Genomic DNA, 12,922 nt, shown 5'->3' on the forward strand with positions numbered 1-12,922 from the left:
ATATATATATATATATATATATATATATATATATATATATATATATATATATATATATATATATATATATATATATATATATATATATATACACATGTATATAAATGTACGTGTGTGCTACTAGTGGCGCCTGTAGTTCGCTGGGATAGGCTCCAGCACCCCCCACGGTCCCTTGTGAGGATAAGCGTTCTGTAAAATGAAAGAATGTAAGTTTGAATTCCTCTACCAATCAAAATAGGACCCACCATCCTTCCTAATTTGCTCCTCCGCCACCGCTTTCTCCCAAGAAACGCAATAAAGGCATGGCAAAGCAGATTATTCCGGCCATTTTTAAAGCCTGTTCCAATTTGACTGTCACCATCCTGACAACAACACAGCATCCCTGCTCCAAATATGCAAATCCAGAATCGTCAGTGTGTCAAAGTGAAACCTTCCACAATCTCCATTACCATCAAACCAAACACAAGCGTACGCATGGCTGTTAAATATCACATGATATCCCCCCCGTGAGCTGCTTTACGTAGATAAACAACCGTGAGCATCACCGCCACCAAGCATTCCCTCGCTAACACACTGACACAAACATTCAGCCGCCATCTGTCACGGCGTAACCTCGCTTTCCTTCCGAGTCCTGCCGGGCGGGATCCTCACTCGCTAATGAATCCATAACTTTGTTACCGCCTCGTTACTGCAGTTAGTAGGCGCACATAGTTGGATTTATCGCCATCTAATCGAGTAAAGCCATAGTGGAGTCTATGTATGGATGGGGGGGGAAGCGAAACCTCGTCATTTGTGACCTCCGTCGAGGCGCCCATCTGCCCGCGACAGGTTCCGAATGTTTATGAAAACATGTTCCCGTCTTTGGCAATAACAGGCTGTTAGTGACAAACCTTGCAGTGTTGTGAATGATGTGTTCTCTCACAGACACACGCAAAACTGTACAATTTCACACTATCGAGAGGAAGATATTAAAACAGAGTCCGCTGGGGAACAAAAATGGGGAAAGCTGAATCTCCAAGGATATTATGTGGGAAAGAAACCTGGTGCGAGTGCAAAGTGAGGAATTGCATCACTAACCAAAGTGAGAAAGCTTTCAAGCTCAGGAATGGTTTGTCAAGGTGCTCCAAAATATCCAAATATTCATTCAACTAGTGCAGATTTTAGAATTAGATTTTATTGAACCTAACTTTAGTTTTTTTATGTATAATTCTGCTTTTTAAATCAATTACTTTACATATTTTAAGATGTTTATGTTAAAACACTGTTGGAATTTGTGAAATTTAGCAACTACACACTCAATATGACATAAATTTACCAGTTCTCACAATTTATTTGTATTACAGTACTTCATAAACAGTTTTTACATTACCCTCTGCCCTGTCATACCCTATTCTGTCCTTCCTACCTCATCTTCTCCTAAAAATTGTTAGGGCTTTTGGCATTTTATTGTTTCTCCATTGTGTTAATGGGATGTAAAGTACTTTGATTTACCTTATGTTCAATTACCTGTATTTACAAAAAAATAATACATATGCTGTGCTATGCCTTCACGCTAAATCATCCCTCTAAAAATAGCACCACCTCAATTTCCAAACATCCCAATCGACATCTATCCTTTCCCCACAATACCTACACAACTACTACTTTCCAACTTCTCATTCCGTCTTCCACGTAATCTCCTATATGGGGGCGCTAATCAGATTATCTGCAAGTACGGCAAAGACAGTTGGAAGGGGTTAACTAGCCTGGCCAGCTTTACCCGTTGACCTTTGGTGACGATAAACCCACAAACAACTGGGTGAGCAGTCTGACTCCAACAAGGCATTGTGTCCTGAAATCAGATTTGCATTACAAGGTGCTCCAATTCTCATTATTGAAAATACCAGGTCAACATAATGATGATGATGATGATATCATGATGGAATGAACATTTCATGGAGTGGGGGTCCCTGTGACTGCTTCAAATAGAGCCCCCAGCAAAAGGCTATGCTATGAAGGGCCATGTAAATGTCACTGTCTTTCAGGCAGAGTTCTGCCAAGCATAAAATGAAATCTGGCAGAAATTTGGCTTTACCTTTCTGCACAAAACGCATATATAAACACCTGACAATCTATTACTAATAGAAAAGGTTAAAAAATCCAGGTCAACTTCCTCAAAGGAAATAATTACCCGCCCATCCCCTGCAAAAGCTACAGTATTAAAAAAAGAAATCGATTATTATTATTGCTATCATCAAATCTGCCATTTTTTGATAATCCAGACTAATCCTCTGGTTTATGTAGTCAAATCAGGATTAGTGTATGTACTACATGAGTACTGAAGAATGCACATGTAAACAGTGGTTTTTAGACTCAAGTCCCCGAGATCGTAATCAATCTAGTATAGCAGATTAGGCACACATCAAAGAAGTTGTTCTCACTAGCGCTCTACCAAAACCATTTTTTTTAGCTTCTGACACCCCCCGTTCAAAAACCATTTGTTAAAATCTAAAAATATCTAAAAATAATTTACTTTAATATGGAACAGAATGATTAAAACCGATATTTCTTTACTAAGAAAGAAAAATCTCAAATAAACATTCTTTTAGATCAATAAAAAATGAATATTCAGGGCTTTTGATCCAGTTCATTTAATCCATTTATTAAAAAATATCTAAAAATTATATCTAAAATGGCCCACATCTAATCAAGTTGACGTTAATGCGGCCCGCCTTTGTTCTAGATGGTTTTAGGCTATTTCAGAGTTCTTGCTAACATCCTATGGCAAAAAAAACTAAAGCATTAAATTCTGTACATACAGTATGAATCAGCTACAAAGTGCCCGTCAGGCGGAACGACCCCGCAGACCGGATCAGACCCCCTATCCGCACCTTTAACACCCCTGCTATATGGTCTAGAACAGATGAATAGCTCCCAGTTTGCTGACACCACTGAGGGAACGGATAAAAGGAAGACCACACATGGTGCATGCAAGGTTTGATAAAAGGACGCTAGAAGCGTGATTATACCCGCTGACTTGGCAGAGGCAGCAATTTCCAATTCAAAAAGTGAAGGGGATCAATTAAATTGCCTGTCGTCACAAAAAAATGGGGCCTTCCATAATCGCCATTGTTACGGCCGCTTTATAGCGTCTCTGTTCTCGGATGGCAGTCAGGCGCTTATAGCAGGACTTGCTGGAAATAGTCTACTCCATTCCATTTAGAGCTGGACCTTTTGCTGGCTTATCTCAGCCAACGGCTTCTTAAATAAAGCTCTTTGCTTTAAATAAACCCAAGCGACGGTCACTGAGACTAGAAAGAATCCACCACAGTCTAGGCCCGCAAACTACGGCCCGCGGGCCACATAGGTTTTTTAATCCGGCCCGCCGACGTTGTCCAAATAATGTTTTTTTGATTTTTAGTTTTTTCCAATTATTTTTTTATTTAATTTTATTTTTATATATTATTTTCCGAGATGGCGCCATCACGCGTAAGCCAGTGTTTCCTTATAAACTTTCTCAATCTGACTTTCCATGTATCCGGGAATCTTTAAGAGCTCCCGTCAAAACTGTTAGAGCCTGTCATCATCCTTTCATAAGACATGTCAGCCATCTCCTACGATCACTGTCAAGGGGAAGAGACGGGCCTTTTCCGAAAGCTTCCCCGAGCTTTGGTCTGCATGTAGATGTGAGCCCGCGGCTTTACCGCGCAAACATGCAAAGAGCGTTTGATACCAAGAACGAAGCATTCAAAACAAAAACCAGGTGACTATAATCATTTCTAATCGTGATTCAATTCAGTCAAAGCTGGAAAATCGCCCTCAGACAGGGGCTTCCGCTATGACTTTTTCCCATGAGCGGGCATTCGACGACAACTCCGTTGTCAATAAGGCTGAGCCATCAAAGCGGTCAGCGAGCAGTCAGGTTAGGTTTGGACTAACAAGCTTCACGGCCGCCCGAGCGCTGGAACAAAACAGCGCTTAACATGCAGCAACTGATTCCGGGACAGAAAAGACTTTGCATGTGTCTCCACGGGGTTATGGCCAAAGGCCTCCCCAGGTGGATTGTGTTAGCCAACAAAGCTAGTGGCCTTTCACAGTGAGAACGTGCTCTGGCAGTCGGAAGGCAAACAAAGATGCCTGACTTTTCCATTGCTTTTCCCAGTGGGACTGATGTACCCCTTACCTGGTACTGAAAGCATGTCTTTATAACTACTGGGAGTGGATATGGCTATTATTATGGGAAAAAGTAATCGAAGACAGGCAGGGGATGGAAATATTTTAGATGAATTATGGTTGAAAAATGGGGTGATTTTTGGGCATGTTTTGTTATAGTTTTTTTGTTTTGGACCGCCTGCGGGAAGGCTCAAAAGGTCACTCACTTTGTTATTGTTGTTGTTGGTGGTGGTGGGGACAATAACTAAAATTGCCACTCTGTTATTCATGCACAGATGGGAATAAATGTGGGATGCAAACTAATCAATCTATAAAAAGTGGGAGCATATAAGTACTGCAATATAGAATGGATCAGAAAATGGCAGCTTGAATGAGTTCTGTTGGACAAATTTGTGTTTCTATTGCATTAGTCATTTGCAGTAAAGTACATTTTGGAAGTATTTTTAAGTTCAAACCGTAAACGTGATATTTTTGCAGTCTGTATGCCAAATGATTTGTAAACTGTTGACTTGTGCACAGTCGGCACAACAGAAACGCAGGTGTAGAGTCCCGATTCAAGCCTGTAGGCATGAGTAAATATAAAATAAAGCTCCAAAAGGTAAACAACGCTTGACATCAGCCATGCAATGGCATGCGACTTAGAAGTTACCGAGCATACAGAAAATTCCCTTCGGCAGATTAGCATGCAAGCAGCGTGGAGACCTCGAGTCTATTGAGACCCTGCTTGGATGGCCTTCCGACATTTCTATTTGTGTACTGAATAAAGTAGAATTGTACTTAAAAGTCCGACAATTTCCATTCTAGTCTCTAATTGGCTAACACTGCCTGGGATTAACAGCCAATCCGTTTGGAGTGGATATTAAACAGTATTTGGATATTAAACAATACTTGGATATTAAACAGTATTTGGAAATTAAACAGTATTTGGAAATTAAACAGTACTTGGATATTAAACAGTACTTGGATATTAAACAGTACTTGGATATTAAACAGTACTTGGATATTAAACAGTACTTGGATATTAAACAGTACTTGGATATTAAACAGTACTTGGATATTAAACAGTACTTAGATATTAAACAGTACTTGGATATTAAACAGTACTTATATATTAAACTCTCTGAATTTTCCAAACATCGTTGAAATTGTCACTGACTGAGTTAAGTGACGAAAAAAAAGGAAATTAGAACTATATTTTCTAAGCCTATAATTCCTGAAAATAGCAGATCATCTCAAAAGGAAAAGGATTAGCATATCCAGCTACAAAAGGATTGCCGGTTATGGAGTATGAGTAAGCCAACGTTGCTCCAAAGGGGAATTCTCGGTTTAAAAAAAAAAAATGCTATCTAAAAAAACCCAAGTTCTTCTTTCCTGGGGCTAACAGCCTGCTTGGTCGCCTATCTTGTTTGTGAAGGGGACAAATTAAATCAGCCGGCTGACAGCTCCCGTACGACCCGTATAAGCGGATAAGTGTGCGGGAGTGGTGCAGGATGGAGTCCCTTCTAGCCAGATTGGGGGGGAAACAGAAGACGTCCTGTTTCCCGATAAGGACGAGAGCTGAATCTGGACTTCTCGCCAAAAGGGAATAAAACAGTCCCGGAAAACAAGACTTGCTGACTCACGGATGCTGTCATCCCTAGCGTGATTGCAACACCGCTACGTCTCATGGCCTTAAGAAAATCAAGTGGTAGGCGGGACAAGTTATGAGGAGAGGTCATAACATCCCCGCAAAACACGGAAAACAAACAAACATGTCAGTCATCGTAAAGCCTTCTGGGATGTTAGATTAAAGTTTTTGAGCCAATTTGTTGTACGGTATGTGTTGCCACGGGTCAAAACAAGGCAGTTCGATTGATACTGTTTGGGAAAAACATATAAACAGCCCAGAGGCAGCTATGCGAAGGTCACGTGACTGACACGGGTATGAGATTTGTGGTGTGTCTGCTATAAATTTGATTAAGAATAGGTTCCTGAAATAAATGATGGTTTGATCTTAAATATATATACATATATACATGTATATGCATGTATATGCATGTATATGCATGTATATGCATGTATATACACACATGTATATGTATATACACACACATGTATATGCATGTATATGCATGTATATGCATGTATATGCATGTATACGCATGTATATGCATGTATATGTATATACACGCATGTATATGTATAGACACACATGTATATGTATATATACACATGTATATGTATATACACACATGTATATGTATATACACACATGTATATGTATATACATGTATATTTATATACATGTATATACATGTATATACATGTATATACATTTATATACATGCATATACATGTACATACATGTATATACATGTATATACATGTATATGCATGTACTTGCATGTACATGCATGTACATGCATGTATATACATGTATATGCATGTGCTTGCATGTACATGCATGTGTATACATGTACATGCATGTACATGCATGCACATGCATATACATGCATATACATGCATATACATGCATGCACATGCATATACATGCATATACATGTATATGTACATACATGTACATGCATATACATGTATATGTACATACATGTACATGCATATACATGTATATACATGTATATACATGTATATACATGTATATACATGTATATACATGTATATACATATATATATATTTATGTGTATATGTGTATACATGTGCATACATGTTTACTTTAACTGTGCTTCAGTTTACAATGTTTCAATAACCACTAAAAAATGCTTTTATGTAACATGCAAAGGTGAAGTTTTCAAAGTACCATAAGATAAGTTCTCTGCTAGAGTTTTAACAATCTTGGGAGAAGAGAGAAGAAGTATCAGTAGCTAATGAAGCAAAGGCAGAGGGTGAAAAGTTCAGCTACAAGTCCATCATTATCTGACAGGCAAAAAACGCCAAGGCAGCGAATAATGACTCCATTTTCACGCCGCCACCACGACCATGGCCTCGATGTAGATCCTTAACGGGGGATGGGACATTTTTGTTAGGGGGGGGGGGCTTTGAACGCTTGTTGGAGATGGAAGATAAACAGATAGCGGGTTGCTTCATAGAGATGGGGAAAAAAATGTCTGCCTTGCAGTGCTTTTCACCACTAGAAGATAAAGTTTAAAGAGGCAGTTAAAAATCATTAAATACGCTACATACTGCACGCCTCATTAGTTCAAATGTTGTGTGCGGCGGCTCAGCGTTCCGGTATTCGCGTTGCCTCAAACACGTGCTTGCTTTTTTTTTTTTTTTTTTGCTAATCTGCTAATGGTTTCTCCATAGCCGGCTGACCTCTTGGCCCCCGTCCTTACTTGCATCCTTGACCCTAGACGTAGTCGGAATATCAATTCTGACTCCATACGCCAGCGAGATAATGCAATTTCTAATGAGGGAGATCACCAGGTGCAGAATTCTTATAAGACTGACTCGGTAAAATAAGATTTGTACGCTTTAGGGTTCTAAATGTATTTCTGTCACAGCTGGAGTTGGTCCAGAAAGTCTTTTTTTTTTTTTTTTACAGATGTGGTTTTGTTCATTCACACCTGATGATTTTCACAGGCTACTATATTTGTGACGGTGATTTTTTAATCACATGTGGCACGCTAGGCAATTCGCAAGAAGCTTCTAGGGTGCGAAAAAGCCGGAAGCAAGTGGCAAAAAGCGAAAGATGAATATGGATGACGACCATGACGGTAACAGTGAGAGAAATAGGACAGCTAATATGCAGTACTGTCAAGATGGAAGAATGGAGAAAGGGAGATTGTGTAGAGAAACGTATGTCGTTCTTCTGAATGAATTTCAAGGTTTTGACAAAGTTTGGTTTCGCTTTAAAATGGTGCCAAAATACATCAGAGCAAAGAAATTCCCTTGGGATTTTTCACTTTGATCAGGACCAGCTTTGAGAATATTGTGTTTCATATGACATTAGCGTGTCTTTCTTGGGCTCGGCAGATAAATATAATCTATTTTTTATGCTTTTGTAGTTCTTCAACAGTAGGAATAAGTTCGTTTCACCAAAAAAAAACATCAGACTCTCAACAAAATCGACATTTACACATTCTATTGCACTCTTAGTCTTAAAATTCAACTCCAAAACTGTACTGTGCCTCAAATTAAAACAAAATGCAATGCAATGACCCAGTTATGCCAATAAAAAAATGTAAATTGCTTCCAGCAAAGTGGCACCAGCAATATCTACTGCTACATGAATGTCAGCCTGAATAAAATAAACTAAAATCAACCAACCCCTAAGCTAAACTATACAAAAAAATGCGACTTAAGTATTCATTTCTAGCTTTTTTATACAAAAAAAGTATTTTCAAACCTACATTTCAATCCATACCTACCCATATCATGATAGTACAACTATTAGATAATCATGTGTACAGATCAAACCAGTTTAGAAACCAGTTTAATGAAAAAGCACCTGCAATCCTTATCCAAGAAAGCTTTTGACCCCTCAAACAATCCCGATTTGTACTATTTACTCCCTTATGCTCCCTTATATAAAAATTCTACTCATAGTACATTGTAGGTGCTTTTTCCTCACTTATTTCCTCCAGTCTGTCAATTAAAGTACTCCGACACATATACTACTTATCACACTTTCCCTATCAAGTTAAAATTAAAGAGATAGGGATAAGGTAAAGGTGACCAGCTGTTAATTGGATTCTTCTGAGATTGCCTCATTATCACTTTACACGCCAAGTGGATGAAGGGGGAGGGGGGTCGGAACGATGTTCAAAGCTTCCATTGGTCTATTAATGCAAAATATATGCCCGTCATATCAAGACTAAACTGCCTGTGTCGTTTACACGCGCAAATTTGGACTGAAACCGGTTTGCGTGGCGAGTCCGAGTGATGTGAACGTGTTGAACATTTTTTTTTTTGCGCATTTTTCTTCCCCCCTTTTCTTTTTTGGGTTATTCTTACCTTGGCAACGCAGCTCGGCGTCCGTTTTGGCGTGGAGGAAGCCCCCGGCACGATATTCCTTTGCCGGGAGATGACTGCGGCGTGGATGCAGTAGTAGGACGTCACTTGTTTGGCCGCCTCCAAAGCGCCGTCGTAGTGTCCCCCTGCATCGCTCCGTGTGTTTGGCTGCATCACAGGGCATGTGTGGAAGTGCCTGTATTTGTGTGTGTGTGAAAGAGAGAGAAAGAGAGAGAGAGGAAAGGAGAGAAAGAGAGAGAAAGGGAGGGAGGGAGGGAGAGAGAACACAAGATGAACATGATTGGGATTGAGCAAAACATGGCCTGGATTTATTTGCCTGGATGCAAACTAGCTGTTGATGGTAATAGCATTTATTTAAAACATATTTATAAAAAAAAGTAACAGAATATTTTGGTGAGTATCAGAAAATAACAAACAAAAATATTCCTCCATTTTCAACACTGCTTTTCATGGTTGAGGGGAGTGGAAAATAAAACTAATAGAGTGGAAATTGTGTCATATGGTGGAGTAAATAATACTATTTTTAGGCTTGATTTAAAGCAAATACTACAATAAAAAAGATCAATTATTAAATCCAATTCTAAATCCCCTGATGCCCTTATGAAACAAAGCAAGCAAAATAATATATTATATTGAATGTAGTTTGTATGTTTGTTTTCCCCCATTGATTGAGTATCAGTTTTAGTCAGAGGCTGATGGCTTGCTTTCAACTATTTTATTGCAGAGAGTCAATGAAGATGTAGTGTGGATGCGTCAGTGAAGTCAATAATCCCTCCAGACTGAAGAGTGATTATGAGCAGACACTCAGGTGTGTATGAACCGGAATTATTTGCTGTGTTGTTCCTTGGCTTTTACCATAATGAATCCCATTGGACCCTGGGAAAAGTTATGCGGTAAATCTTTACAGGCTTTCATAGGAAACATGCGGTTGTTTACTTACAATTCATTTAAGACTGATACACTTTTGTGTCTCAAACTCGCATTGTAATGACGGTTTTCCCTCGGAGGGAAGTTTTGTTTGACAAATAGGTTAATGGGCAAATCATTTAACTCCTCTTGCTAGGAAATAATGAGTATTTATGTATGTATTTACTTACACATTTTAAGGTATGTTTTTATTTATGTATTTACTTACACATTCAAATGTATGTTTTTATGTATGTATTTACTTACATATTTTAATGTATGATTTTATGTATGTATTTACTTACACATTTTAACTTTAAAAGGGGGGCTGATTGCTCATTTATTTATTTTTGTTGCTCATTTATTTATTATTGTTAAATTAAAAAAGAAAAACAGGATTTAAAAAATATATTTTTTTAGCAAAATCAGGGTTTTTAAAAGATCATTTGTTGTTTATTATTTTAAATTAAATTATGTGATATTGTGATATCAGTAGTGCTCAATTTTCCATTCAAGAAACTTTTATTTTATCGAAAAAAATTCAAAGCGCTTTTGCATTCACGGACCACACAAAATAACATGGCGGACCAGATCAGGCCCACCGCCTGCGAGTTTGACACCTGTACTATACAGAATTAAGATATAGAAACAGCTAAATAATTACACAACATAACACATACTGGTACTCTAAGATACAAGTCTATTTTATGACCACTCTTGAAACTCAAAACTATTTTTTTGTCTCCAGGCAAATTTCCTGATTAAATTCTACAACTTTAAGCGACTCTTTCTACGTCAGTGTAATACAAACGTGAGCATAGATCTACTCCAAGTTTTACAACTACCTCCAGCACAGCATGCAACAGCCAGCTAGCTATCAATAATTCATCTAGAGGAACGGAGTTGAAAATATGTGAAAGATAACACACAATTGTCACCGTATGTGAATGTCACATTTTCAACCCAATTAGCCTCAAACCGCCAGTATTCACTTGGTGTGTTTACAAGTGAGCATCGCCATCGAGACGGTTGCTTGGCATTGGAAGGCAAATGTGCTGTAGCGACTTCATAATTGCATTCGCGTTTGTACTTTGTGTCTGTATGAGACATATGAATAATGAATAAGCTTACCTTAATAAAGATTCCACTGCCGTTTGCCACACAGAGACGTCAAGCTTGACTATAAATTAATTGTTGGCCTGGAGGTGAGATGAAAAGCCAAAAAATGTACGTTAGTCAGGTAAAAGTACAAAGTAGTAAAAGTCAATTGTTAAATACAGACCTGAAAATTTCTATCAAGGTATCCAGTTGTATTCAGTTCATTTATTCACTGCCATCCCTCCACTCCAAATAGATTGGCCATCTAAAAATGACAATGAGTTAAACAATGAGTGACAAAATAATGAGAAAATATTCTAATACATTCAAATGGATGCCGTATTTAAGTATTCAAACCTTTTTTAAACACAGTAGTATTTTTTCTATTTTTGTCCCAAAATCAGCAAAAAAAAATGCAGTACTAGTAAAAATGTGTAAAAATAACACAAAAATATGTCACCCAAATAATTTTTAAATCAGCGCACAAGCTCAAACGACACCCAGCAGGAGGTATAGCTTTTTTTTTGCTGTTATCTTCTCCCGGCCGCCTCCATTAAAATACTTCAGGGATGATCCAGTGAAAGCTTTAAGTATGTTCCCACCTAACATTTGCCATCGAGGCGTATGCTGCTCTCTGCAGGGACATCTTCCAGTCTTTGATGTTCTCTTCAACCACCTCGTCTCTTTTGGAATTCATTCCCATCAAGTCTTTGCCTTCCAGCATGTTGGGGCTCCTTAAAAAAAATGAGTGCATGCTTTTATTAGCTCATTAGTAGACTTTATCCAAGTAGAAAGTCATAGCTGCCTAATGAGTATCTATTGGGTAATTGCTACTATTGCACCCGATATGATAATAAAATGACCTACTCAACATGGCCGCCAGCTATGTACGCTACTGTAACAAAAAGGAGCACTTGTCTACCTTCCTGAGATAATTATATGACGTCCAATCAATTGTGTGACGTTTAACTCAGTTGGCAGTGTCTGAAAATGTTATGATGGCAATGACTTTATATTGAGAATGCAGTACTTTAACCTTAAAAAATAAAATGCAGTATTTGTTAATTTCCAAATAATACAAAGAAAAATTTTGTTTACTATTGATGTATGTTAAATTCAAGTTGAATGATTGCTGTTATTGTAGTAGTTCATAAAATATTGAAAATTACTGGGGCACAATATTGACCCCTGAGGGACACCTAAAAAATTATGAAATATTTTTATTGTATTTTTTAGTCTGGCAGCTGTTTCTTGACAAATGTTAGGTGCATTATACCAAACTAATTTCAGTTTTGGAACTATAGAATTCAAATTTCCCTAAAAAAAGATAGAAACTGAAATATTTACACATTTGAAGTACATACCAATTTTACATTGAAAATGATGATTGCCATACAATGAAATGTGAAAGAAACCAACATGGATGGAATTTTTATTCAAGATGACTGCTATGTCAAATTGGTGTTTGCATTTCTTGAATATTAAACAAAGTAAAAAGTCTGTCTCTGATGACTAAGAGTTCAACTGTTGTCCTATTTGTGGTAACAACATTTTGTTGATTAAATGTTTCATGACTTTAAAACGGATGAAAGCTTGTTTTTAACATCTCTGCGGTTTCGACACATTCCATTTTGCATGTGCTTGAGTGCAAAAGGTCCCAAGTACAATCCCAGCAATCTGTCAGGGATGAAAAAGAGCCAACGAGTCTGTATGCTCACCTTCCTTCTCGTCGAGTTCTCCTCCGGGGGCATCTTGTGCTCTTCACACCTCCCTACACTTGACAAAAGAAAGTAA

The 12,922-nt window shown here is 38.1% G+C and overlaps 1 protein-coding gene across 2 annotated transcripts in view; it reads right to left on the reverse strand.

Moving 5' to 3' along the window:
- Window positions 1-12,922, reverse strand: part of dlgap1b (discs, large (Drosophila) homolog-associated protein 1b) — a 67,755-nt gene that overhangs the window by 45,705 nt on the left and 9,128 nt on the right. For both annotated transcript variants that reach the window (XR_013329175.1, XM_077736001.1), the window contains exons 2-6: window positions 12,847-12,904; window positions 11,731-11,862; window positions 11,313-11,393; window positions 11,162-11,229; window positions 9,107-9,299 (exon numbers count right to left, since the gene is read on the reverse strand). The gene's annotated coding sequence lies outside the window, so the exon portion shown is untranslated. The remainder of the gene's footprint in view (window positions 1-9,106; window positions 9,300-11,161; window positions 11,230-11,312; window positions 11,394-11,730; window positions 11,863-12,846; window positions 12,905-12,922) is intronic.

Source organism: Stigmatopora nigra, chromosome 16 (genome assembly GCF_051989575.1).
Source record: "Stigmatopora nigra isolate UIUO_SnigA chromosome 16, RoL_Snig_1.1, whole genome shotgun sequence".
NCBI lineage: Eukaryota > Metazoa > Chordata > Actinopteri > Syngnathiformes > Syngnathidae > Stigmatopora > Stigmatopora nigra.